At 44.4% G+C, this 27,626-nt stretch overlaps 1 protein-coding gene across 2 annotated transcripts in view; it reads left to right on the top strand.

The window, feature by feature from the left end:
- The first annotated feature begins 1,519 nt into the window (after positions 1-1,519).
- The window catches only part of KLF12 (KLF transcription factor 12), a 250,695-nt gene continuing 224,588 nt past the window's right edge, over positions 1,520-27,626 (top strand). For both annotated transcript variants that reach the window (XM_050904124.1, XM_050904115.1), the window contains exon 1: positions 1,520-1,595. The gene's annotated coding sequence lies outside the window, so the exon portion shown is untranslated. The remainder of the gene's footprint in view (positions 1,596-27,626) is intronic.

The raw sequence follows: 27,626 nt of genomic DNA, 5'->3' as shown, positions 1-27,626 counted from the left end.
GGATCTTTCCACCAAAATATTTCACTGTCTGTTTACACAGGTACGTGTAAGAATGCTTTTGAAAAGAAATAGAGATTTGCTTCTTAAAGTTTAAAATCGACTCTCAGGATTTATATTTTTGTTTCCTAAGGTTTTGAAAGCTCTTCTTTTAAAACATCCATGCAATAAAAAGAGTTTATGTTTTAAACAAACTTTAAGATTTTGGAAACTGTTTCTCTGTATATTGCTATTAAAGCCTTTACAACCCAGCATCTGCAGCCCTTACGTGTGAAATATCTTCCCTTAAAGGAAGTTCTACAGTTCGCAGAGGCGTGACTCAGACTTACGTGCTGACCTCCATGCAAAAAACCCACCTCACATACTTCTCACAAGCTGCAGTGTGCCTATGTGAAGAAGGAAGGAAAAAGAAAAAAAGGAAAAAAAAAAAAAAAAAGAGAAAGGTTTGCAGAGGTCAGCCCCTGCCAGCCCGCCAGGTAACTGCGAGGGCCCGGCCCGGCCAGCCCCACATACGCAGAGAAGCGAAGGCCGCCCCCGCCGCCCGCCCTCCCGTGCCCCGCCGGCAGCGCGGCCCCGGGACGGCGCCGCCTGCTCCGCGCCTCACACCCCCCCCGGCCCGCCCGCCGCCCCCGCCCACTCCCCGGGGGCTCCCCGCAGCCGCCCGTGCCCTGACCCCCCCCCGCGTCCCCCCTGCCCCGCGGCTCCCCTCAGCGTCCCTATCGTCCTGCGTGTCGTCCCCCCGGGACGCCCCTCAGTGTCGCGACCGCCACGTCCCGTCCCCCCCCACCCGCCCGGGGCCCCCTCAGCGCCGCCACCGCCATGTCCCGTCCCCCCTGGAGTTCCCCTCAGCGCCCCCATCGCCTTGTCCCCCCAGGGCTCCTCTCAGGGCCGCCACCGCCCCGCCCCCCTCGGGCCTCCCCTCCGCGCCCCCATTGCCCCGTGCCCCCCCCACCCCCCGGTCTCTCCCATCGCCCCGCACCCCGCCGAGCCTCCCACGGCACCCCCTCAACCTGTCCCCTCCCCCGCCCCGCCTCGCCTGCCCTCAGCATCCCCCGCCCCGGGCCTCACCCCGGCGCCCCCGCTGCCGGCCCCGCCCTGCCCCTCCCCGCGGCGCCCCCGGAGGCCCCGCCGCCCTGCCCCTCCCCACGGCGCCCCGCTGCCCTGCCCCCCGCGGCCGGGCGGGGCTGGCTGGGGCCGGGACCGGGGCCGGGGCCGGGGCCGGGGCCGGGCAGGGGGCGGCGCGGCCGGGCGTTCCCGTCCCCACCCCCCCGGGGCGGGGCGGGGCGGGCGGTGCACCGGGCGCCGGGGCGGCCGAGGGGCGGGGGCGCGGCCCCTCCCCTCCCCCGCCCGGCTGCCGCTGGGGGCGGGGACGCGCCGCATGCCAGCGACGCCACCGGCGCCCGCCGCGGCCGGACCAGGGGCCGGGAGCTGAGGAGGGGGACACCGGTCTGGACCGGACCCTTTGTCTGAGCGGCCGGTGGGCTGTCGCGGCGGCGGCCCCGCCGTGAGGTGAGGTGAGGTGAGGTGAGGCGAGGCGAGGCGGCGCCGGGAGCCTCCACCCCCGGCCCACCCTGCCCCGGGCTCATCATGTGACGCGGGTAAGTCGGCAGCGAGCGCCGCGGTTTCCCGGGCTGCCCCCATTCATTTCCCGGGGACGGCGGCGACCCGGCCGCCGGCTGCCTCCGCCTGTGCTCTGTGTGTGTGTGTGTGTGTGTGAGGGTGTGCGTGCGAGCGACGCTGCCCGCGGAGAGCGGGGCGGACAGACAGACAGACAGACAGAGCGCGGGGACCCTGTGTCAGGGGAAGGAAACAGTTTCTCCTGCTCTGCCGCTTCTGCTCAGGTCTGTGCCGATTCCCTTTCTTATCAGAATAAACGGCTAACGTGTATCTTTTTTGCTGCTGCTGTCCCAATCGGCTTTTTTTTTTTTTTTTAAATAATCCCTCCTATACTGAAGTTAAATAATTTTAAAGAAAAGCGGGGGCAGGGCGCGCCCCCCCCCCCCCTCCTCTTTCCCCAGCGCCACGGGAGCGGGCTCCGCCGCCGGGGCGAGCCGGGGGTTAACGGCGGTGCCGTCCCTCCCTCCGTCCCTCCCGGTGCCCCGGCGGCAGCGATGCCGGGGGCGTGTGTGTGTGTGTGTGTGCAGGGTGCTGGGGGCCGCCCCCGCCGCCGGCCCGAACTTTTCCCCCAACTTTCCCGCTGAGGTTTTAGGGGGGGGCGGTGAAAAAAGCGGGGGGGGGGGGGGGGGGGGGGAATAAAAAGCGATAAGCGAGGAGTGATGAGCAGCGAGCTGGGAGCGCCCAGCCCTTTGTGCTGCCGTCCCCGGGCGGGGGTTTCGGGCGGCCGCGGTGCCCCTGTGCCTTTTGGGGGGGGGGGGTCGGGGAAAAAACTACTATATAAAAATGAATATAAAAAAAAAAAAATCGGAGTGTAACGCTGTATGGGGGAAAAAATAAAAATCACGAGTGTAACGCTGCATTACCTTCTACGAAAATAATTTGTCTTCTATAAAATAAATACTTGCTCTTCCAGAAGTCGGCCGGCATTGCTTGGGGAGCAAACCGCTGGTATTCACGTTAAAAGCCTGTGCCCGGAGCGGCTGCGGGAGATGCGTGCCCCATGGCATCGGCGTCACCCCGTGAAGCCCACTGAAAGCTTTCCGCTGCTGGTGCAGCCGGGTAAATGCGCTGGGGTGGAATTTGGGCTCCTATCCGCCTCCCCCAAATTCCCGCACCACCCTAACGGGCGGTGCGGGAATTTGGGGGAGGCCGATAGGAGCAACCAGATAGGTTATTTTATACTTCTCCCCCCCCACCACCCCCTCGGTTTGCAGGGATGTGATGCTCCACTCCAGACAGCGGGTTTGTGGGGGTTTTTTTTCGGATCTTGGCGTGGCGTTCGCTCCCGCGAACGGGCTTGCGTGGAAAAATAAGAGGTTTTACGCACTTAGGGAGCAGGTACGAGCGGTTTGGTAGGAGGCACCGAAGACAAGTTCACTTGCATCGGGTTTTATATCGAGCTTGTAAAATCCTGCTAGCTTTTGGCAGTCCCCTTCCCCCCTGAATAAGTAAGTAAACCAATTTATTTTTTTTTTAATTATCCATCATGAAATAAATGGTGGTATTCTCCTTCCGTGGTTTTTTTTTTTTTTGCTTTTTCCTTTTTGTCTCGCCGCGGCAGGTAGACATTCGCAGCAACTTTGCGAGGCCGCTTTATATAGCGCTGGCATATGGGCTCCATTTTCTGCTTTCTGGTTGGTCTACAACTCTGAAATGTACAGGAACAGCAAAGTGGTCTTAGCGTGGGATTAGTAACTGTGCTGAATAGGTCACAGATGGGGCGATAGGAGCATTTTATTAATGACGTAAGGCTGCATAAACCGAGTCTTGCTTTTTTTTTTTTTTTTTGGTAATATATTATTCGTGCCGGGGGAGGGGGAGTATCTTTCTAATGGGACGTAATCAACTTGAAACCGCTGTCTGCAAGCCAGCGTCTCACCTATCGTCACAAACCAACCACGCATAGCGAAGGGAACATTGCATGCGGATTTTTTTAAAATTTTTTTTAATGTTTCCCCCCCCGCCCCCCCTTCCCCATGCTGCCTGAGGCTTTGGCAGCCGGTTGGAGCTGCCGCCGCTGCGCTGCCGGCAGGTGCCCGGGCTGGAGCCTGGTGGGATGACATCACCCCCTTGGCGGCCGGGGAGCAGCACCCATGCGCACCCCTCCCCGGGCCAGCACCCCCACCCGGTCGCCCCCGCTGCGTCCAGAGCAACACTGGTGGTATTTTCCTTCTTTTTTTTTCTTTTTTTTTTTTTTTTTCCCCTTTTATTATTTTTTTTCTGCTCTTTCTTTTCCTGTGTCTGGTACCTGGAACTGAGGCGGGGGGGGGGGGGGCAGTCTGGGGAGCACCTTTCTTTAGGCAAACCTTTTCATTAGGATACTGGCAGCTTTACAAGGTGGCTTGGGCTCCCCCCCCCCTTTTTTTTCTCTCTCCCCCCCCCACCCCCCAGCTCATGGAGTAGTGAATAGCATTTAAAGAGGGCTGCGAAAAAATCATACTTCCTCTTCTGTCCCCCAGCTGTGGGGGAAAAAGAGACTTTTTGAGGAGGAGATATGCCATGAGGCATTTGATGAGTGATTACACATGTGCTGGAGGGGCTGGGAAGGAGTTTAGGATGTGGGAGATACAGTTTGGTTTCTGCTTCTGATAGTGAGGCAATATCAGACGTGTAAAGAAGGGGGGATGGGAAATGAGATATTTTTAATTATTTTTTTTCCCCAGCAATACTTAGTGGTAATATTTCCAGGCCTTCCTGCGCTCTCTTGTAGAAAAATCTTTGCTGGAAAGGCCCCTGAGAGCCCAAGAAGACTGTGTGTAACAACTTTTAAAAATAAACTTTAAGATTCCAGGACAGGCTAATCATGGAGTCCTCTGCCAGCTGTTTCTGTCGGGATGAGCCAGACCTGAACGTGCGTGAGCAGAGTTCTACTTCAGACGAGAGGAGGCTGAAACGCGGCGGGGCTGAACCAGCTTTTCTTCCCCCAGGAGATGGTAGAGCGCGGTCAGTGAAGGGCTTGGGCTGCAAAGCCCCGTGGTAGCGACCGTCTTCCTCTTCACCCAGACCAAGGTGGTGCGTGATGGTATCCACCATAATTAAATAGAAACACAGACCATGTTTTTGAGGAAAATGGGTGATGCCTCTCCTGGGTGCTTGGGGAGCTCTCTGCCACACCGTGGGGTTGCAGAAGGCCTGTGTAATTCGGTGCAGGTTTCAGCGCCAGAAGGGTGTCCTGTTGTTTAGATTTTGGGTAGTTTATGAAATAAAGGGAAGGTGTGTGCCTTTTCTCATCACTGGGTGGATGATGCCCACTTACACTAGCCTTCCCAAAGTTGTAGTGCTGTAGCCTCCGTGCTTCAGGCTGCTGGATCACCTCTGTGAGCCTTGCATGGCTGCTGGCGCTACTTTTCAGGATGGCCAACCTCCTTGCTCGTTCCTTCAGTGTCATTTGCGTTGTGTAACAGGTCTCGTCAGTACAAGGTTGGTTTTGACCAAGTCTTTGTTCGAATCAAGTAAAATACGAGACTGTGAACGAGGTATTTATATATTAATAAAGCTGGGGAAATACTTATTTTTACTGAAGTGTTTTGCTTGTGGCTTTCGAAGTATCATATCTTGATTTATTTTGTTGGAGGATGATTGTGGTTTGCCTTTCCTTGACGTAACTACAAAATGAAACAAAAAAATGAATTTCTTGAAATGGAAATTTCATTTTTAGAAAAGCTGAAATGGATGTAGCACCGAGACTTTGACCTTCTCAGCTCCTGACTAGTGGTTGTTTACTACAGCTGCAGCTGTGCGTCTTTGAAAGAGGAGGAGCTGCAAACACAGGCATGCTCACTTTCCCCAGCTAAGAGGAAAACATAATGAGCATGTTGTTTCAAAGTGAGATGTAAAGAAAAGTATTGAGCAGTCAGGTTGTGGCTTTTCCTTTCCTTTTGTGCAAGGTGTGCTGTGCTGTATCTGTAAGATAAATTTTGAGTCTTGGAAGTGCAAATGTGAAAGCATGAAATGACTATGCTTCCTATGCAGTGAAAAAGAAATTACTTTTTTTAAAATTAAATGCATGCTTACGCTAGAAAAGAGAAATGATTTTGCACTATAGTACTAAGGACACTTTCGACATTGATTGTCAGTGGAAAAAGCTCCATGTAATCTTACCCTGCATTCAGTAACTCAGCTTAAGACAGTCCTCTTGCTTCAACTGAATGATTTTTTTTTAAGTTGGTACTAAATGCGGCGAAAAAAAAAAGAGCAACAAGAGTTATATTTGAGGATTCAGTGTCAAAATGATTGTTTTAGTTTATAGCTAGGCATAGAGCTATGTTGACAAACTTGACTGGAGTATTGACTAGACCTAATATATGTATGTGGCACTGTTGCTAAAGTGGGTAAAATTGGGCCAATGTGTGGATAGTTGTGCAGTCTCTTGTGGTTTATATATATTAAAAAAAACCCAAACTGTGCTAGTGGTGCTGTGTTTGCATTTGGAAGCTCTTTTCTGTGCAGAAGGTCTGCTTAGACTCAGTGCCCTAAAATCTGTGAACTTTCTCATAGTTCCGCAAAGTTTGGTGTGACCTGTAGGTTTGAAGTTTATTCTGAGCCTGTGCTCTCATGTTTGCTCTCAAGCAATAACTATAATACAGAAATGGTAGAGTATTCTTTAATTAGTTTTAGTTACCTTTTGGTGGCAGAAAATTCTTAAAATAATACTGAGAGACAGAAGGAAGAGGAAAAATTAACATGGCTTTGCCAAAAAGTCAGTATATCGACGCTGTATGTAACACTGAGCTTGTGTGGAGTTTCCGTTCTTGAGTTCAGTGTAGAATCTCGTGGTATTAATCAGAAAGCATGATCTAGACGTTGGTCTAAACCAAAATCAAATTATAATATACAAATATTTTTTGCATTTATGTCTACTGCAGAATGATGTGTTTTGATTTGGAGAAGACAACTTTAAATTATGGTGTGCCTTGGTCCTGTAACTATTTCTGTCATTTCCTGCATTTTTGGGAAGGGATGGTGGCATGAGCCATCCCAGTGTTTCTCAACTGAAATATACGGTAAAACTTGGGAGTAAATATATGAAGTCATGTGAAATATATTCAGGAACTGTATGCTTCATACTGACTATGTTTCTTCATGCACTCCACATCTGTGCACATCAGCTCCTGTGTCAGAGGAGCCCCTTCAGCTGCAGGTACAAGGGTAGGAGTTGTCTAAGGTGTTGGTTTGCTGATTATTCCTTTTTTTTTAATTTTTAATTTTTTTTTTTAAAGTTCAGTAAAATCACAAGAATGCAAAAGCTAAGGTATGTCAGAACTAAAATTGTGTGTGTTAGGATCAAGGGAGATTTCAAGATTAAAGACTATTAAAAGTGATACTTTTTGTATCAGTGATACTGAATAAAGTTTGTCAAGACCGTTCCACACTGGCATTTCCTACCCTCTGAATGCAATCCTAGCAATGTCTATTTTTTTCAATCTCCTGGTTTGTTTATTTGTTCATAGGGTTTTTTTGTTTGTTTGTTTTTTTCCCCCCTTGAAACAAATGCCTTCATGTGCAATGGTGTTAATCCTGTTGTGGGTTGCTGGTAGTGCTGGCGTTGACAGACTTTGGAGTTGCAGCACAGACCAGCACCACTTGAGTTAAGGAATGTCTGGTTAGCAGTAGCAAGCTTTTGTCCTCTCTGTGAACCAGCCTCCAGGACGGGAATGAAGCATGCTCTTTGCTAATGGCTGGCACAGTATTTGCTACATAGCAGAGTAATGATGGGACTCAAAAATCCGGAGCTTTGTTACTGGCTGTGGGGCGAGTGTGTTCTCGTCGTTTAAACGTAGAACAATCAAATGCATGACCTTGGACATCGGCGCCACAAAGGGGATAATTAATCAGATGATTTGTCGTGTTGGGAGACCTGAGTTCTGGTCTCGGTTTTGTCAGATGTCACCTAGAACAAGCACTGTTACCCTCTCTGTAAGGTGGTAAGCAGAGACCCTAATTCCTAATTGGTGTGGGGCGTTGTCCTGTGGTCAGAGCTGCGAAGAGCAGAAGGTTATGCATGCTAACGCTGATCCTCCCGCTGACTACCTAAATAGTTTCTTTTTCTCTGCCTTGGCCAAGAAGGGCTTTGCCAGTGGTGGTGTTGCATCTCTTTCTGGAGCCTTATGGGTCCCTGGTGGCAATGCGGGAAGCACAGTGATGCTGGCTGGCTGGGTCGGTGCAGGTGATGTGCAGAGAACTCAGACCAGCTGGAAATAAGTTCAGGTCCATTAGCGGAATCAGAGGTGGTACCAGTGAGCTCTGGAAGCCTTCTTGAGCATGGGCGAACTGTAATTCTTGGATATTTTGTTCAAGTCTCGACAGACTGGCATTGACATGGGTAAAGGCAACTATGTAACCCCAGCAGTTTCTGTCTTTTTCTGTGGATCCCGAGGGAGAATCTTTCCAAACAAAATATTCTTAATTATTTTTTAGCTTTTTTTTTTCCACTACCAAAATTGTCAGAAGTGACTGGTGTGTTCTCAAAAACTTTCAAATCAAACTTTGCAAAAGCAGTCACTGAGAATTTAAGCTGAAGTGATTGAAGTTTGTTAAATGGAATAATGCAATATTAGAAATTTGTAACATGAATTTCAAAGAATAACTGTGACTGTTGTCATTTGCCGTGGATGTTAGTCCTTTTTTTCCATGGGACCAGCATTTTCAGATGGTCTGCTAAAAATTGAGGACACCTTTTATAGCAGATGTGATAACACGTCATCATCCGAGGTAGCCACTGAGATATTTAGGATTAATGGTATCAGTTGCCAGTTCTTGCTAGGAAAAAAAAAAAGATAATGGCTGTGAGTATTATGTAGTAACATCTGATATGAATCTGAGCAGGACTTGACTTAAAATCAGAATAATATAGAACTATTTTTGTTTGTGTCTGTCTTTTTTTATTTTGAGTGTGCAATGCTGGCATAAAACAGTCTTCAAGTATTGGTTGGCAGTGCTCTAGAAGAGCATGTAAAGAGCTGTGATTGATGACACTTTAAAATCTTTTTAAGTGTTGGACAGTAGTTGGAGCTCTTCCAGTTCCTTTTTCAGAGAATCTTTCAGTTGCAAGAAAACTTGGGTTAAGTGGGAAATGAAAAGATTTCTCTTAAAAAAACAACAACAAAACCCAAAACCAAAACACAAAGGTGGGGAAAAACAGTCCTTTCCAGTTTCTATAAATCGGTAGCAGTTACAAGGTGACTTTATTTTTCACTGGTTCCATCTAACCAAGGGAATCTTTTGTATATACAGTGCCCTACAGAATTTTGAAAGGAAAAAATGAGCAAAGTGGGTTATTTTTCCCATTTTGAAAGGGAGAGCATGCAAACTCAGTCTAGTTAGCAGGCATATTTGGAGGCTTCTATTTCGGAAAGCATTGCCATTTTCACTTTTACTTTCCAGATCTACATTCAGCTAAATCAACATTTTGCTAAAATGTCTTTGACATTTGTCTAAAGAGTATGTATCAATAATTATGGACCTTCTATTTTGAGCAGGTGATACATTTGTAATTTTTGGTTGTGACTCTACTGGGATAAATTTTACAATAGTCGCATCGAACAATTAAATATAAACATAGCACAAATTAAAAAATATCATGAGATTTAGTACACTTTTTCTTCTTTGCGTCCCAGCCAGTATCCAAGATGGATTTATTTTGTGCTTGCCAGAGATGTGCTCTCCTTTAGGTTTCACATGTTGCTGGATTTAGGAAGGCAATATTTCTTTTTTATTGCGATGCTGAAGAAGCATGTGGGCTAGGCAGGAATGAGAGGCTTGAGTCTATGCATAGCAATCACAGACACTTGCCTAAGTCAGTTCTGGTGGGTAGCTTGAATAAAATATGTTCCTTTCTCAAAAAGAGAAGCCTAGCTCATCCTCACCTCAGAGGCCTGTACTAAAATCACGACACCAGAATCATTCTCATGGTCAAAAGACTATCAGAAAACCTCTCCGTTGGCTGACAGTAGAGGAAGTCTCAGATGTTTAGCTCACACGTAGATGGGTGCACTGTACTTGTTTAAAGATAGGTGAGAGGAGACCCGCTCTGCTGAAATCCTGGGAGAAGCATTCCTGGCCCTGCAGGATTTGGTGGTGGTGAGGAAGGAATAGCAGTTTCCGTGGGCCCTTCTAGTGGCTTTTGTTATTCAGTGTTTAACTTACCCGTTGTGTTGTAAGAGCAGGCACCCCTAGCCAGGCTGTGGTTTCCTACAGTAGGGACAGCACTGGGAGCTTAGTGGTTTAGTACCCAAGTCCTCTTGTGGGTGTAGCCTGAAGTCCATCAGCAGAAATAAAAAATACTTGTACCTTCAGATCCCTCTCAAATATTATGGAAGTTCCACGTATGTGTGGCTTTCATTGACACATCTTTTTCCTTGCCTTAAAAAAAAAAAAAAAAGAGAAAAAAGGGGAATTAAAGTAAAAGGAGAAAGTTTCTTCTTGTGATGAATTCTGACCGCAGTCAATGTTCCACGTTCTCATCCCTGTGCGTTTAGCTATTGCACTGCCTTCTGCCTCTTGCCAGCAGCACTGCCCTGCCGCTCTTTGGGTGAGGAGTGCTGTTCTCTGACATCCTCTTCATCTTGTTGTAAATCTTCTGCTGATGACCTGAATGGAACAGTGTCTTGTCATTAAAAAGCTTCTTTAATTGTTATTTCCAGCCACATTTTCTGGATCCTCAATTACTTTAAAGCTGCCTTCATTTTATGAAAAGTGTAGCAACTTTAACTAGTCTTCCCCCTCCTGCCCCTGCTTTTTCTTAAAAACGTTTCTACTTGTACTGTTGTGCTTTCAACCCATCCGACCGAAGAAGCCAGTGGCCCTTAATGCTATTTATAGCATATATACATATATGCTTAAAATTGCTACTTGCTCTGCATAAGGGATATTTTCTTAGTTGTTCAGTGCCTAACTGGCAAGCCCTCTGAGCAGGGCTGCCTTCCTGAGAGCGTGGCTTTCTGTGGTGGCTTCTGCCTGGCCAGAGAGCAGGGCAGGTGGGGTGAGGATGCTCCCCTGCCTTTGGCCGTGGGTGGTGGAGTGTCTTTCAGCAGACCCAGAGCGAGCCAGGGTCAGTCTCGTGTCCAGGCTGGCTCCTTGGATATTACTGTGATAGCATAAATAGAAACATGAGGGTAGCACGAGAAATCTTCTTTTCGTATTGGTTAAATATTAGAAATATGAAAATAGTCAGTGGAAATATTCTCCTTGTGTTATACAATGTTAAAACTAATTCAGCAAACCTGAAAATTTTTATCTGTATAAAATAATCTGTAAAAGTAATTTTTGTAGGAGGGAGCAGAAATGAGACGCATGCTACGGCAATCATTTGATATGATCTAAAACAGTAATTCCAGTCAGCGTTCGTCAGACATTATAGTGTTTTCAGTTTAAAAGTTGAACGACTAGACCGCAGCTTTTATGAAGCTTGAGGATTGGCAACCGTGTCAAGTACAGGAATTGTGTCCTAAAAGCATCTTGACAGCGCTGCAAGTGCCGTAGAAGAAGCGAAGCCACGAAGCCACATTTAACCAACGTACAAGTTGCAAAGACTTTTAAGGATTTCTGCCTGGATGAACAAGTTTGAATTTAGCCACAGATGCTGAATTCAATTCGTTCTCCCAGTTTGTAATATGAACCCTGTTTTTGGAGACCTGTCTAGTGCTGTATGTCTAGTAGGAGGCTTCCAGCTTGAAACTGAGCTCTTAGTTCAGTGGTTTAGGAGTACTTCTAGGCTGTTTTGCTTTAAAACTGTCATCCTTGCTCTTGGTGCCTGATGCAGGCTTTCCTAGCTCTCTGTACAGCAATCTTCTGCCTAAAGATGAAGACCCATGTTGAGAGGGGGATTTAATTCCCTGTGTTGTAGGCTAAAGAACATATTAGGTACCCCCATAGAATAGCGGGTAAAATACAGTTTAAGTCTGCAATGACTTAGTGAAAAGGCTTTGAAAAGTGTGTGTTTGAGGTCTTAATTGAAGAGTGAAGCTCCATTTTGAGTTCAGTGCCATCCTGAAGGATGGTTTCACGTGATGGCTGGGTCTGTTCAAAGTCTTTAGTTGGTGGTGGACGTGTTGGCATTTAAGTAGACAGCAGAAGGAATGTACTGTAAAGTCAAATGAAGTTATACTCACTGGGGGCAGGACTTAGTGAAGTGAGAAGTAGTACAAGATCTCAACATGGGATCGAATTGTAGATTTATTGATTTGAAGATCAGAAAAGACCATTATGGTCATATAAGTCAATTTAAATAATGCCGTCAGTAGAGTATCACCTTGGCCTGCATGAAGCACGCATGGTCTCTTGGAGCTGGAACATTTTGTGTATACACAGTTGTAATGTAAAAAACTTCATGCGATGGAGAATCAACTGTCATCTTTGGTAAGCTGTTCCAGTGGTTATAATTACTCTAATCTCTATACGTTATTTGTACCCTGAATTTATCCATATATTTGGCTTCCAGCTGCTTAACCTTGTGATACCTCTGTCTCTTTAAGTGAGTGGTCAACGAGTCTCCTGTCAATTCCTTCTCCGTCTTCATTTTCAGAGTTTACATAATTGAACAGTGTTTTAATTTGCGACTGTTGAAGAGGATGAATTGATTTAAATCACTTTGACTTTAAAGTAGCAGGCAGGAAAACTTGATTTAAACAATCAGTTTAAATCTTGTTTTGGTTCTGCAGTTCTTACTGATTTTCCGTTCCCAGTGACGTCTGTTGGGTAAGTGATGTTTAAGCGTGCTGATACGCAGCAGAAGAAATAGTCTTTATGCAGAGTATACTTGAATTTTTAGCTGAGAAATACATGCATTGTATGTATACCTATATATTTAAAAAATTTGTGGAGTTAATGTTCATTTACTGAGTTTTAATTTTTGCATGTTTAGTATTACAAAATGACTGATGATGTGTTTCTTATTTACTAGATGGTTTAATTTTACTATTTGTCAGCTATACTTAGAAAAGGGAACTCATATAAACTGTAGAAAACATCATTGAAATTATTTTTATTAATATTTTGATTTGTTTTTAATGTGCCAGGTTACTTTAAAAATCTTATTAAAAAGTATTTGTGTTTAAAACTAACTTTTATATTAAATAAAGGAAAAATAATACTTGGTTATTAAGAGAAACTCATAGTTTCTGTTTAAAATATCCTTGAGAGTTTTAGAACTAGTAGGCATCACCCTTCAGCATATTGTTTATATTGAAAAACTGGAAGAGAAAAACACATTTACCTAGTTTCTTTTGCTCCCGGTAGATTTTTCAGCTTTTGAATGAGCTATTTATTGGTCTGTGGTGGTTGAATAAGCTGTGAGAAAGAAGATATTCTGTTATGCACCTGCTTATTGATTAGTTTACTACATTTCAGTTTTGTTTAATCTGTGATTTTTATCAGGTTAGTAGTTTGTTTGAAACTTCAGCAGCAAATGACTGCTGCTTGAGCATTGATGAAAGAAGGAATGTAAATTGGTTTCATAATTTCAAATGTAATTTTGTTGAATAATTTAAATAAGAGTCAGAATTTTTCATTAGAACATACAATGTTACAGAAAAAAGCCATTTCTTTACCAGACAGGTTTTGGAGCACTGTTGGTTAGCCTACTTCTTCTACGAGTATTATTGTCAAAAGATAGGAATAGCCATCTATTCTCATTTTGTGAAGCTGCCTATGAAAATAACTTTTTCAAATATTTCACTTGTTCTCAGCTGATGACACTGACACCCCATTTCTCAGGTGCCTTTTCAGACACGTCTATTCAGTGTATTTTATCTAAAGTATGAAATAGGATGCTCGTTGGCTAGAGGTACCAGCTGAGCAGAATCGCCCCGGCTCAGTGTTTGGTGTGCTTACGTTGTGCTGCGCTTCTCAGACCTTTCGTTCTCTTACTGTTTTTTCTTCCTATGTTTTTCCAGGATCACTTCAAATTTAATAATGCTCTTATTTAGTTACTCCATTTTTTTTCCACAATAACTGCAGTTCATCAATCATACCAGTTTTAAAAGAGTGAGTAAGAATACCAGGTGATTTTGCTGAGCTCTGTTCAACTTGGGGAAGTTGTGCTCTTTCACAGTGATCTTATCATTAAGTCCTACTGGTACTCAAACTGGAGCTCTTCCCTGTAATTATTTCATCCTTTTTGGAGACTTTCTTCCATGCTTACGTATATACTGCTCTATTTCCTCAGTCTTCTCAAGGAGATATAATTATGTAAATAAAGCTTAATTTCTACATATTCTGACTTTAAAACTGTGATCATAGGTAACCTTATTTTATAAGGAAACCAAACTAAAGATGGGCCTTTCTCCTTTTTTTTTCTCTGCCTTCTCCCTAACTTCTTGAAATAGCAACTCGAGGCCAAAGCAAAATTTTTTTTTTTTGCCAGCTTTTTCGTTGTATAGTTCAGTGTGATAACTCCATTTCTACTTGTATTTCTCATGGAGCCAGGCAAAATGATGTAGGATGCAGAGTTATCAAAAAATAATGCAATTGGAAATGTAATTCCCTTCCTCCTTCTCGAAGAGGGAAAAGGAAGTTTGTTGGCTGTGTTACTTTCTTTTTGCAAGTTGACGTAACTAGTGCAGATCCTGTGAGAAGGATCGGGGTTGGGAATGAGGACCATTGTGCGGTGTAGCCCTGTGCAGCAAGTCAGAAAACTGAAAAGTGGTGGTCAGAGTAAAGGTTTTATTAATGCTTCAAGTTGCCAGAGAGGAAAGTGGACCAGGTGAAGAGCACTAGAAATACCTCCAGGCACGATGGAGACTCTCTGCCAAAAGAATATCTCCTTACGCTCTTGAGAGAAGTCCAAATGGATGTTTACTTATCTGTGTTTTAAAAAAGGAAAGTGAAATACATTGTAAAGCTAATTTTATACACACCTCATACACCACTACTACAAAACTAATTGGTCTGTGGAGAAACATCACCTTCCTAAAATCCAGTCAACCTCTGGTCACTTGTTACAGTCCCAGCATTTGGTGCAGTTCCTCCTCCTGACAGACTCTTCTCCAGTGCACACTACAGTGTCTTGGTTTAGGCTTCCAGTGGGGTGCTTGAAGTAGGCTTGTGCTTTCCTGCATTGGGCTTACTACTATTCATGATTTTTATGTTCTTTATGAACCACAAGTTTATTAAGAAATAGCCGCTTACAGTCCAGCAGTGGTGTGTGAGGCTCGTGAACAGCTCTCCATGGAGCTTTTGAACTTTGTCTTCCGAGTACAGCTCTTCACATGGCAAAGGAGAAATATGGGCCTAAAGCGTTTGTAGTCATTAGCTTAAAATCCTTTCTCTGTAAAGGCTAATAATGATTTAATTTTTTACTGAAGTGAAATTTTTAGATGTTGTTTGTTGTTCTTCACTAGTAATGTTGCTCTTGTTTTCTCCACACCATGTCTGTTAGCCTTTTTATCTTTTTTTACTTTCAAGTTGTTTTTTTTTAATGCAGAATTAGTTTCCGTTACGCACAATTCTAAATGTAAAAAACAGCCATCCCTGAATTTATATTTTCATGTTGTAGATGACATAGCATGTTATAGGTCCCTGGAGCCCTGAAGTTCTGCTGAAGATTTATTGCAGCGGTTCCTGAAAACACTGCGGTGAAGCAGTAACCCCTTGGTTTCTGGGTCGGTGCAGTAGACAGCTGGAGCTGCACGTGGCGTCTCGGTGCTGGTGTCTTGCATTACCTTTGGGAAACCTTGTGGTACCTCACAAGTTGCTATGTGGAAAGTGACTCCATTTCTTCCGTTTAGGTTAGGCTGTCAGGTGCCTTTCGTGTCCTGCTCTTCTGCAACTGGGACATCTGAGGTTCGAGGTGACCATGACTTCACTTGCAGTCCAGCAGGAGGGTCCCTTGGGCCTTTTCCTCTCCTTGCACTCTGGGTGAGGGCTGCCTTTGGTACGTGTCCTCGTGTTTGTTCTGGCTCCAGGATCTTGGGAGAGTATTTCTGCTCTTTCCCATCTGTTTCCCAGTTGTGCTGTTGGACTCACCCTTCTCTGGGATGAAGGCAGGTTGCAGGGGAGAGAAACTACTAAATTAAGGGGTGGGGGGAGGACACAAATGGTCCAAGAAAAGTAAACGTGTGTGTGTGTGTTTCATTAGTAAATGGTGGCAAAAAGAAAGCCCGTTGTTGCTCAGTGGTGACTTAAGATCTTTTGAAAACTATTTGCTGCTGAATATACTTTCCATGCAATATGGATTTCTCTTATTGCAGCACTAGTTATTATCCACTGAAGATCTTGTCCATTACTAGTATCTCAGTCATCAGCTCTGGAATGACATTTCTTATACTGCAGACAACTTTGAGACGTTTTGTAAGACAGAAATTGGTTTTCACTGCTCACCACAGAAGTTTATGTAGCTAATGTGATGCCTGGTACATTGTGTAAAGTGATTCTGTTGTAACGGGTTCATTTTTGTTGTTTGAACCATCCTCTGTTGTAATGTCAAAAGAGTCTCCTGGCTGCTCCTTCTAGGCTTGTTGAGAAGCTGCAGGTTTATTTCGTGTGTTTTTCTTGAATGTGGATCTTTGTAGGCTGCAGATTCCTGCTGTGTGCAGTAAATTTTGTTACAGCCAAAGTCCGTGAATTTGGCTCGATGCCTGTTACGTCAGAAGGAGGTTGAGGTGCTTTCTTGAAGGGCTGATGTTTCTATTGTTACCCTGAGCCGCCAAAGAGCATCCGTGTCTTAGCCAATGTTCGGTTTCTCTGAGCGAACAAAATGCAACATCCTGAGGAACTTTGTATATGTGTTCTGTGTATTAAACAGTTGTCAAGGGCGTCTTGTAGGTAGATGCAAGCAGATGTGAGAGTGCCATGTGTATTTTTGTAGTCTGGGTTCTTCTGGTGAAATTTCAGAGTCTTTGTTTTTCAGCAAGGATGTTTGGACACATAATGCTTACGTATATAATTTAAAAGCACATTACCCAGCTTTTTGGAAACAGAAGTGTTACAGAACTTCTAACAGACAGGAAAATGGATTTCTGTGTTGCTTTGATCTGTCTTCAGTGTACAAGAGCACAAAAATACTGTTGCAGGCATTTTGTTTTAAAGTTTTAAGTCTTCACATTAATCAAAGTGGAATTCATAGATTTGTTATTTCTACTTAATGTCAGGTTTTACTTTTTCCTCCTCTCTTCTTCAGATAGAGATATTATGTCATTGCTGCTTCGCTGATAATCTTGCTTTTTCCAAAGATCCCATCAACAAAATTACTTCAAGTGTATTTTGTGCTCCTCACCATTTATTTTATGTCTGCAGGATGCAGTAAGCTAGTCATGCCTTAAATTGATTTAAATATCTGTCAAATAAGAAAAATAATAGAAAAAAATCAAGTAAGCAGCATTCTATTATAACATGCTACTCTATCCCTAGATTTGGTCTCTATGTTCATTAACATTTGAACTTTACAATGAGATGCATAATAGATTTTTAGAGAGGGTGGTGAGGTACATTCAGACCTCCATAGCTGGTGTACTGGCTGATAATTTGGAATTTTGGTCATTTAAGAAGTGCCTCATTTTTGCATGTGCAAAATGAATGTAATGCTGTTTACCCTTGTATTGGGTTTGCATGGCAAGGTTTTGGTAGCGGGTGGGCTACAGGGGTGGCTTCTGTGAGAAGCTGCTAGAAGCTTCCCCTATGTCCGACAGAGCCAATGCCAGCCGTCTCCAAGACGGACCCGCCGCTGGCCAAGGCCGAGCCCATCAGCAACAGTGGTAGCGCCTCTGTGATAACGTATTTAAGAAGGGGAAAAAGTTATTGCACAGCAGCAATTGCAGCTGGAGAGAGGAGTGAGAAGATGTGAGAGGAACAACTCTGCAGACACCAAGGTCAGTGAAGAAGGAGGGGGAGGAGGTGCTCCAGGTGCCGGAGCAGAGATTCCCCTGCAGCCCGTGGTGAAGACCACGGTGAGGCAGGCTGTCCCCCTGCAGCCCATGGAGGTCCACGGTGGAGCAGATATCCACCTGCAGCCCATGGAGGACCCCATGCCGGAGCAGGTGGGTGCCCAAAGGAGGCTGTGACCCCATGGGAAGCCCATGCTGGAGCAGGCTCCTGGCAGGACCTGTGGCCCCGTGGAGAGAGGAGCTCACGCTGGAGCAGGTTTGCTGGCAGGACTTGTGACCCCGTGGGGGACCCACACTGGAGCAGTCTGTTCCTGAAGGACTGCACCCTGTGGATGGGACCCACGCTGGAGCAGTTCGTGAAGAACTGTAGCCCGTGGGAAGGACTCACATTGGAGAAGTTCATGGAGGACTGTCTCCCGTGGGAGGGACCCCACGCTGGAGCAGGGGAAGAGTGTGAGGAGTCCTCCCCCTGAGGAGGAAGGAGCGGCAGAGACAATGTGTGATGAACTGACCGCAACCCCCATTCCCCGCTCCCCTGCTGCTGGGGGGGGGAGGTAGAAAATTTGGGAGTAAAGTTAAGCCCAGGAAGAAGGGAGGGGTGGGGCAAAGGTGTTTTTAAGATTTGATTTTATTTCTCATTACTCTACTCTGATTTGACTAGTCATAAATTAAATTAATTTTTTTCCCAAGTCGAGCCTGTTTTGCCCGTGACGGTAATTGGTGAGTGATCTCCCTGTCCTTATCTCGACCCATGAACCTTTCGTTATATTTTCTCTCCCCTGTCCAGCTGAGGAGGGGAGTGATAGAGCGGCTTTGGTGGGCACCTGGCATCCAGCCAGGGTCAACCCACCACAACCCTGGACACTTTTAGATCTACCATTGGGAAAAATAGGTAGAAAAGCTGAGTAATACAAGGGTGGTTATACATGTGCTTCAGATGGCAAAGTCCACGGGGATTTCTGTAGATGCTTGCTACATACGTTGCTTCAGTTGCTTCTGCAGGCTGATGGGTTTTTTGGAAGAAGGAAGGAAAAGTGTAACTTCTTTCCTTTGTCAGACTGAAAATAACTTCTATGAGCCCTGTAGCTGTGAAAAGTATATTGAAGGAGGCTGTTTGCAAGAGGTATTACCCACTTGGTTTCCTTGGAAACGTGAAACATGATTTACAAATATTGACTTGAGAAAGCTGCAGCTTAGAGGAAATCCTAAACTGTTAGTTCAGGCTTTTAAATTCATATCTCTGAAGAGTTTAGGCCATATTGAAAGTCACTGCATGTCCATGAAATGATATTTATAATAATTCTGGATTTCTGTGTTTCATGGTGTAATAGCTAATTCTGGATGCTGGAGGACTGGAGAGAATCTGTGAGAGTTTTGCTGGATAAGGAGTGCTGAACTGGGATCCCTGGCTCCAGTTGCACCTGTGTTAAACAACCCAGCTCCTGCTGGAGTTAACAAATTAATGCTCCTAAAAATCAGGTTGTTAGTGCCTTACTCACAACTGATGGACTGCAACCTGGAATGTTTTCTTCTTGGTGGAGTTAGGCACTGTACATCATCATTCATGTCTTGTAAATGTTTCTAAACTCCATGGAGGGTGGTTTGAATGCTCTTTGTTATGTTTATGCAAGAGACTGTGTGATAAGCCTAAGTAAATTACATTTACCAGATAACTTATTTTTGTTGCACAGGAATTTTCATATACATTTATTTTTAAAGGCTGCTGAGCATAATTTGGTCTTGCTGGGCTTGTTAAGGTTTTCAAAACGAAAGCTCCTTTATCCCTGGAGCATGGTGTTGGATTATCCTGAAGTTGGTGTTAGATTCATGCTGGCGGGATGGAAAGGGGCATCCGTACGGGAGAAAAAGCATACACAGCAGAGTGTTGCGTACATGTTGCGTACATGTTACGAGTGCTGAGTTGTATACAGAGTGGATAGAGATTGCTTCTGTGTGCTCATTAGCGAGGAACAGTTCTTGGTTCAGTCAATCTCACCGAGGTGCTGCTGGCTGTGGTTTTATTTGTGCTTCTCTTAGTGTCAGTGCTGGCTGATGCAGTCCCTGTTGCCGCCCATCTCCTGTGGTGCCTGTCCCTCCATCACTCATACTGCTTCTGCTGTCAGCGGACTGGATTGGATCAAGAAACGGCCCTAATTTCTTGGGGTTTACTGATTCATTCTTAACTTGGGTTATCTTCCCAGTTCATCTCCCAAAACAGCTATGGCTGCAGGAGCGGACCAGGTGGTTGGAGGCCACCAGTGCTGCTGGCAGGAAAGCACCTCTAGCTGTTCCCAAAGTTAGGAGTGTGATGGTGTTATGGTCCCCAGTGTTTTTAATTCAGAGGAACGCCTCCAGATCAGAGATGAGATCTTGGATTTCTCTGGGGAAAAGCCCATCCCATGTGTGTTTGTCTGCTGGCTGTAGTGCTAGTTGTTTCATGGCCATGAGAAGGTGGCAAGGCACACTGTTTAAGGAGGTATGATGTATTATGGTGAACAAATGATGTACTTGGGAAGAACATGAGCATGCAAGCCTGTGCTTCTGTTTTAGACCTGGATAAGACTTGGTGTGTCTCAAACTGTTGGATTTTTCCCCCAAAATGCATTACATGTTTTATGCAAAATATTATTACTCCTTACAAACCGTGCCTTGCTTGGTGATTATAAAAGTGTTTATGGTGACTGGCATTTATGGTGAGTGGCCTAAGGTAGCCTTATGTGGCTACATTAATTAAGGCAGGATGAATCTAGGTCTACCTACATCTGAGGCTGCAGGAGGATTTTACACTGGAAGTAGGAGGTGGGATGCAGGCAGGCAGCTGCGCGGGTGCTTGTAGGGATCACGTCCTAAATGTCCAGAGGCATTGGTAGTGTAGGCGAGCAAGGACCACTGAAAACTGTAGGTCAGCATGTCACAGATAAGACAGCTATATCTATGGGCTATACGTCTTATGGGACTTAAGAGCAAATAGGAGACCACAAAAGCCCTCTGTGCATGGGCAAAGCAATGCTGCTTTTCTCATCAAGCCAGTTTAACTGGGGAGAAAGGCTTTGTTTAATGCTTCTGTAAATAATGCTTAACATCCTGAAGATTACAAGGATGTTTGTCTCTGATGTGGGTGCTAAGGAAGGATTCGTTTTTGATGTATTGTTTTTGTCAGTGGCTGGTTCTAGCAGGTGAAGGCAGCTTGCTCTTGACTTGCCACCTGCAATGGCTATGGATTTCAGTGGCAGAGGCTGTGAGATGGCAGAATGATTAATGAATGGGAGGAGGGAATCGGGGACCTATGGAAAGAGAGGAAGTGCATATATAGAAAAGACGTAGTGGAAAATGGCAGTGATGCAGAATCCCATGGAGACTCCTGCTGTTGGCAACTCGCGTACAGAAGCATTAAGCTGAAGGGGAGGTCAGTAAATCAGAAAAAAAGGTTTCTTGGTTGGTGTTTGCAGAAGGAAGGCTGAGAAAGGGAAGTGCTTGATGAGTCTTAGGGTGGGGTGGTTTTTTGTTTGTTTGCTTGTTTTAAAGTCCGCAGATAATCAAAGCAGAAGGTAGAATTTTGTATGGCTGAAGGCAGAACAGCAGGTATACAGAGTCATTCGTTGAGGATCGTGAACATGCATGAAAAAAAGTGAGTATGGCCATTTAGGATGCCAAACATAGATACTAACAGAAAAGATAATTATGTCAAATGAACTGTGGTTCTTTGTGTAACCAAATAAACTACATGGATTACTGCAAAGTCAGTTAAGACGGGAAGAAGGATTTGCAGCATAAGAATTCTGCTAAAACTATGATTGTTTTTATGTGAAGCCATTGTGCCAATACAAACTGAATTTCATACTGAAGGATTGATTGTAAGATAAATGCCTCCAGATGAAAGCTGGAGAGAAGTCACTGCTCTTTACTTACACTTAGAAGTAAGAAGGGATAACTGCAGTGAAGGTGTATAGAGAATTCTCAGAATATGAAAATAAAAGATGGAAAAGTATGAGATGGCAGAGTGATATTGCTTTTATGTGAAGAGAGAGGATTATTCTGAGTTCTTTCATTTCGTAATATGATGAGCGTCTTCTGAATATCACTTACTTTAAGTCATTAGAATAGTAGCCATATAAGTAAGGTATGCAGCCTCTAATGCAGCAGTCGGGAAAAAATATAACCTTAGACCTATTGCTCTTTTCCAATTTCTTTTGATTTTCTAGGGTGTCACCAGTAAATTGGTAGTTGCAAAAACTCAGTCCTGTAGAAACATCAGGGGACCTTTAAATGTTCAGTGTTTTTCTGGCAGAATATTGATACTATTTTCAGCTTTAGAGTCCTCGTTGTTTCTAGCAAGTATAGGTAGATTTTAGAAATAGTTATGTGATATTTATTTAGCTATTGCTTGTATAATACTGGAGGCTCAGAGCATCTCTCAGCTTTGTGGTGGCTCCAAAGCAGCTCCAACGCAACATGAATGTCAGTCCTAAGATATGTTGGCTCAGATAGGTTGTATTGACTTCTGGGAGTAAGGTGATGAAAGAAGTGAGAGATGACATTAGTCACAGATAAAGAGAAATATCAATTCAAGTAGAAAGTAAATATCTCTTTCTTACTTACCTTCAGCCTGTAATGTGTGTGAATCTCTGACTATCAGCCAGTTCTCTGACCGGGCGTGAGAGCTACGAGGTGTTAAAGCTTTCTGCACAGAGCACTTGAATTCTCTGTAGCCTGATGTGATGAAAGAAAGAGCTATTTCTGCTAAATGAAAGATGGAGACTTCTGTTTTCAGGTCCATGACAAGATGTTCTTCACGGTGATGCTGAAATCACCATTGGAAGTGTTCAAGGTCAGGTTGGACGGGGCTTTGAGCAACCTGATCTAGTGGAAGATGTCCCTCCATGGCAGGGGGGCTGGACTAGATGATCTTCAAAGGTCCCTTCCAACCCACCCTATTCTGTGATTCTAAATGAGAGAAGTTAGTTTGGAGGTAAGTTGGAGATGTCATCTCCTTCGAATCAGAAGCAGCTCTTTCATGTCTTCCACTCTGTGTTTGTCACAAAGCTGCAGGCTGCCTGGGGAGGTTAGAGCCAGTGGGCAAATGGCTTCCTCTAGGAAGAGGAAAGGGCGAGGAAGACAACTAATGGTGGAATTGGCAAGGCCCATGGAGACCTCCTCACTGACTAAAAGGAACTAATTATTCTGGACTTGTGTGTCGGATTTACTTGGCCTGGATTCAAATCTGTACGCTGTATGACTTGAAAATAAATTCACCAAACAGCAATGTAATAGACTGGGCATATATAAATGGTGAAGTTGCTGAGAGAATAGGAAATACTGGGTTTAAGAGAGAAAGATTCATGTGGCAAATGGAGTCTCGTGGAAAAAGCCTGATTTTAATGTACTCTAAAAAAAAATTAAAAATCTGAGATACTGGCAGGCATCCTCTTCAGTTAGCAAACTGCAGAAGCGTGTCTGTGCAAAATGAGAAATATGTTTGCTTGGCCAGCTTTTCTGAACTGAAACATTAAAGGTGTTGTGAAATACTGTAGAATGTACAAATGAGCATGTTGTTAAGAAAATTGCTTTGCAACACGTGAAGGTTGCATATAGAATGCAGCTGGGGTGGCCATATGAAAACCAAGAGTGAAGCTGATTAAGAGCAGTTGGCCCTGTTTCCAAGAAAGATGACTTTCCTGTATACATAAGAACTTACACCATTCTCCAGGCTTGCTGGAGGCAGTTTATACACCACGGTGCACCTCACTTAGTCATAGTGACAGTCCCAAACTTATGAATGTTGAGATTTTGCGGACAAGATTTAGGAATGGGGACAAGACGTAGGAATCTGGTCTTAATTGCATTGTTATAAGTATTTCTCTGTGTGTGGTGGGGTGAGATGGAGGTGGGAATGGAGAGGAGGGAGGGGGAGCATCTGCTTCTTACTGAGCTAAAGTTGTTCTGTTTGGTTTTTTTTTTTTTTTTCTGAACTGAATCAGTCATTGAACTAAAGCAGGGAAGAGTTAGGGAAAGAGCAAGTCCTTGGAAAGAGATGAGCAAGCAAGAAAGGGGAGCTGCAGGAATTGATGGAGGATCAAAGGAGTGGCTTTTGGTGTGGGGCTAATGGGAGGTAGAGTGGACCACGGCGTCTGGAGGCTTCCTAGTGAATGTGAGAACTGGTTGGGTTCCCACTTGCCAACAGGCTATTCAGGAGAATAACAAATAATAACAGAGAAGACCCAAGGACAGCAAGACCCAGGTGCACTCACATAATATGAGGGAATAAGGTTGCGCTTCTCAGAAGAGTTAAACTATTGCAAGTGCTGTGGTGGCAGTGCCAGGGTACCGCCTGCCTTCTCTGCACGGGGAATACCGAAAATAAACATCGGTGGGTTTCGTAATTCACAACTGAAGAGTCTGTGCCTCTGCAGGGGTATGCCTGTTTTGCTTGGGTGTAAGAGCAGCTCTTTGCCCAGAGCTTGCACCTGTGCAGCATCTGGCCCTTTTCTCCTGGCTCTGTCTCCTTTCCTGCTCAGTAGCAGAAGTAGCTCCATCCTTGTGGAGGTCTGGAGAGCACAGCTCTCTGAACCAGAGGTTCTCAGGCGCTGGAGTGGAGGTGCCGTACAAACAGATAAAAAATTGTGGCATGGGGGAAAAAAAAAAGTGTGTTAGTCTTGGATTTACTGGAAGTTTAAACAGTGAAGCTCTCACTGTTTACACAGTAGATAGAGGAGTATCTATTAAAGGAAATAAACCACTGCATGTCAAAATCTAAAACAGCCATTGAGGGATTTTTTTGAAACAGCTGTGCTTTAAAAAAGTCAGGTCCTTTAATTTGCGAGCAGCAGGGACATTGCATAGTGGAGTTTCACTCTCGATACAAGTGGATATCCACTTCTGTCACTAGCAGCTTTTTGCTTGGGGAGTGTGTTATTTCAGTCAGCGTGTCCTGAATGTCGCTGTAGCTAAACTGAAGTTATTCCTTCACAGTTTCATCATATTGTTTGGATTTATAATAGTGAAAAATCCTGTAGTTTGTAGATATTCTGGGGGCCTTCTTTACTGACTTATTTTCTTAGATACTTAAAGCTAACTTTCCTTCAGGGTTTTAAAGACTTGGTGCTTAGTTAATTGTAGTAAAGATGGCTGTACACATACAAATTGCTGATTTTCATGGTTTGTTAATGTGTCTGGGCTTCAAGTTAAAAAAAGTTGATCATCCCCCCCCCCCCTCTTTGACATACTTGAAAATTTGAGCTGAGATTGCTTCCTCATCAGTAATAAAAGCACAGCAGGTCAATAGAGGCCTCCATTCATGTGTGTAACTGCATTGTCTTAAAAAATGCAGGTGATACCAAAGGAATGAAATACAGACTCTGGTGCGTTGTCTGCTTTCATTTCGCTGTGTAAGAGAATAGGTAACTTCAATGGGAAGAAAAAAAATCCTGCAAAACAGGGAAAACATAGGAACTCAGCATTGTTCATCTTGCCCAAGTATAATATGTAGAAGAAACTATTGATTCAAGCTTACGCTTGCATTCTCTATAACACTTAGAAGTTCCTTCTGTCTTGTTGCCAGCTCTTCCCTTTTAATTAGTCTCTGTGCGTGTAATTTCTTTCTCCTTTTTTTTTGTGGCCTTGTTACACTGTCCTTTCTTGTTTGGGATTTGAAATCTAACCAGGTAATTGGGCAACAGCCTTCTCCAAATTCACTTAACAGTGACAGACTTCTCCTGTAGCCTCTCTTTCCCATCTCCGGTATAAATTAATGATGCAATAGCGTGCAGAGGAAGATAAAAGGCTGGGGAACGTGGGAGTGTAGACGGGGGCTTTCCCTTTCCCTCCCTGGTACAGGTTGTCTGTATGAATCTGGGAAATGGTCTTAGCATTCGTGCTTCTCTTACTCAAATACTGATGATAATACATGAGGGAGAAGAGCATTCTCGTAAAGGTACTAAAACTGGAGGTTATATTAGATTGACGTGCGACAGTCTAGGTGCGGTCTACAGGTGCAGAGTTGTTTCAGCTCATTTACTGAAATAGTAAAGTCAGCCTGAAAATATACCCACAGAGTATCTGAAGTTGGGTACCGAAAATGTGTGTCTGCTTTTGAAACAGTTCAGCTACTGGTATTAATTTTCATATCGAGACATTGAAAAATGGTGTGCATATATTTGTAAATAGACATAGGATAGTTATGAGAAGCATTCTTTATAGATGGCTATCCTTAAAAGTTCTTGCATAAGTAAGTAACTGGAGACAGTTACTACCCTTCCACATCTGGGAGTGAACTGAGAGGCAACCAAAGAAATTATTAGCTTTGCATCCTTTGCCTTTTTACTCACAGGCATGAAGCTTGATTTAATGTCAGTGCCAAGGAGATAGTAGTCATCCTTTTTCAAAAAGTGCTCCCTTCATTATCATCTGTACAAACTGTGAGTGGTATGAGATGTACCTCACATCATGTCACTTTGAAGAATTATGAATTTTACCTGGATAATGGTTTCAAACAGATGAAAATGCGATTCAGGTTTTAACTCTTGCAAATTGTAGCATAGCAGTGACAAGGAGCTGAAATCATGATCAACCTGTTCGCCGAGATCTTTCATAGACGTTTGTTATAATTAAATCAGTACCCAAGCACACTTCAATTTCGTTAACAGTAGGGCCTGATCAGAAGGCCATGGAGAATAACACAGAGTACATGGGTGGTCCCTTCGAAGAGAAGCTGATCTCGTCATTTGGGTCTATCCAAAGACTCAGTGACTGTAAATTGTTTAATCTGCTTGGAGAGCACAAAAGCTATTCAGTTATGTTAATCAGTGGTTCTGCATCATCACAGAGTTGAGCTGTGCTTTTCTTGTTCTGTTGAGAATGTTGCCCATAAATGCATGATAAATGTGTCATTTTCAAATAACTTGTTTGTTTATTTGTACAAGCCCTGGTCATAGGTCAGGATCCCCTTATGGTAGGTGGTCCACAAAAAAACTCCTAAGAATCTTAAGAGTAAGGCAGCTGGCAGCAGATGGACACAAGCAGACTAATAGGAGAGCAATGAGGGGGATACTTACCACAAAGAAAAAACCACCAAAAAACCCCCAAACAAGTCAAAACAAGTGGAAAAACAACTCAAGTCTCAGCACATCAGCATCATGGAAAAGGAAGTTTGAAGGTGGACAGATCCCTCTTGTAAGTGACTACAAAATGCACTATATCATGTATGTGTGTATATATATTAAAAAAACCTATATATATTATACTTTTTAAAATATATATATAAAAATACAGTCTTTTCTGTGTGTTTTACCCATCCTTCATTTGTTTGTCGCTGTGCTGTACAAGAACTGCCTTGCTCTTTCCTGGGTGTTTATGTCATTTCAGTACAACTGGTGCTTGCACAGCAAACGAGCCCAAAGCAGTGATGGTTCACCGCTCTCGCTGGCTCTTTGCTCTTCTTGACCTACTCTTGTTTCTTCTTTCTGCTCAGAAAGCAGCTCCTTGCGTCAAATCTACCTGAGATGCATCAAGATAATTTTTTCCTTACCTTTTAAAACCTTTTATGGTTGGGTGGGGTTTTTTGGTTGTGTCCTGTGTGTCGTGTCCCCCCCTGTCCCCCCCCACCTCCCCATCTTGTCCTTGTTCGTTATGGCCGTTCATTTTCCTCCTATTTCACCTTACTGGTTGGTATCCAGCCCAAAGGATACATGCATACAAATCCGTCATCTTTGCTCCAACTTCTTGTTTTTCAAGGAGATAACTTTTTCCCTTATTGTGTGATGAGTATCTTCTGGTCTCTGTGTCTCTCTGCTGTGCCTGTCTTTGTAGACTTTGAGTCCTCCTGGGTAAGAACTTAATCTGGAGTTGGGCTTAATGATGGATGCTCAAAAAAAAAAAACCCCAAACCCCAGCAACCTGCTAACTAACCCATCAGTAAAAGCTGAAAAAGATTGAAGGCTGGGCGAGGAGGGGAGAGGTGAGGGGGATACAGGAGGCACTGAGGTAAGGACTTCGCTCCCCAGGTCCACTGAAAGTAGGAGAGCACATCAGCTACGCTGATGGCAGCCGCTGTGTTTTCGGCATGCTTCTCGTGCTGGTGCTGTAGCCTGCTCTGTAGACGGGGGCAATGCTTGGAGGCAGGATTGGCCCTGCTGGGTTTGCAGCCCTGTGGGCAGGAGGGGAGGTTTTTGGGCGGCTGTGTCACGTGGAGGAGAGGGC

The sequence above is a fragment of the Gymnogyps californianus genome, chromosome 1, assembly GCF_018139145.2.
Source record: "Gymnogyps californianus isolate 813 chromosome 1, ASM1813914v2, whole genome shotgun sequence".
NCBI classification, from domain to species: Eukaryota; Metazoa; Chordata; class Aves; order Accipitriformes; family Cathartidae; genus Gymnogyps; species Gymnogyps californianus.
This window is presented reverse-complemented; position numbering and strand designations above follow the sequence as displayed.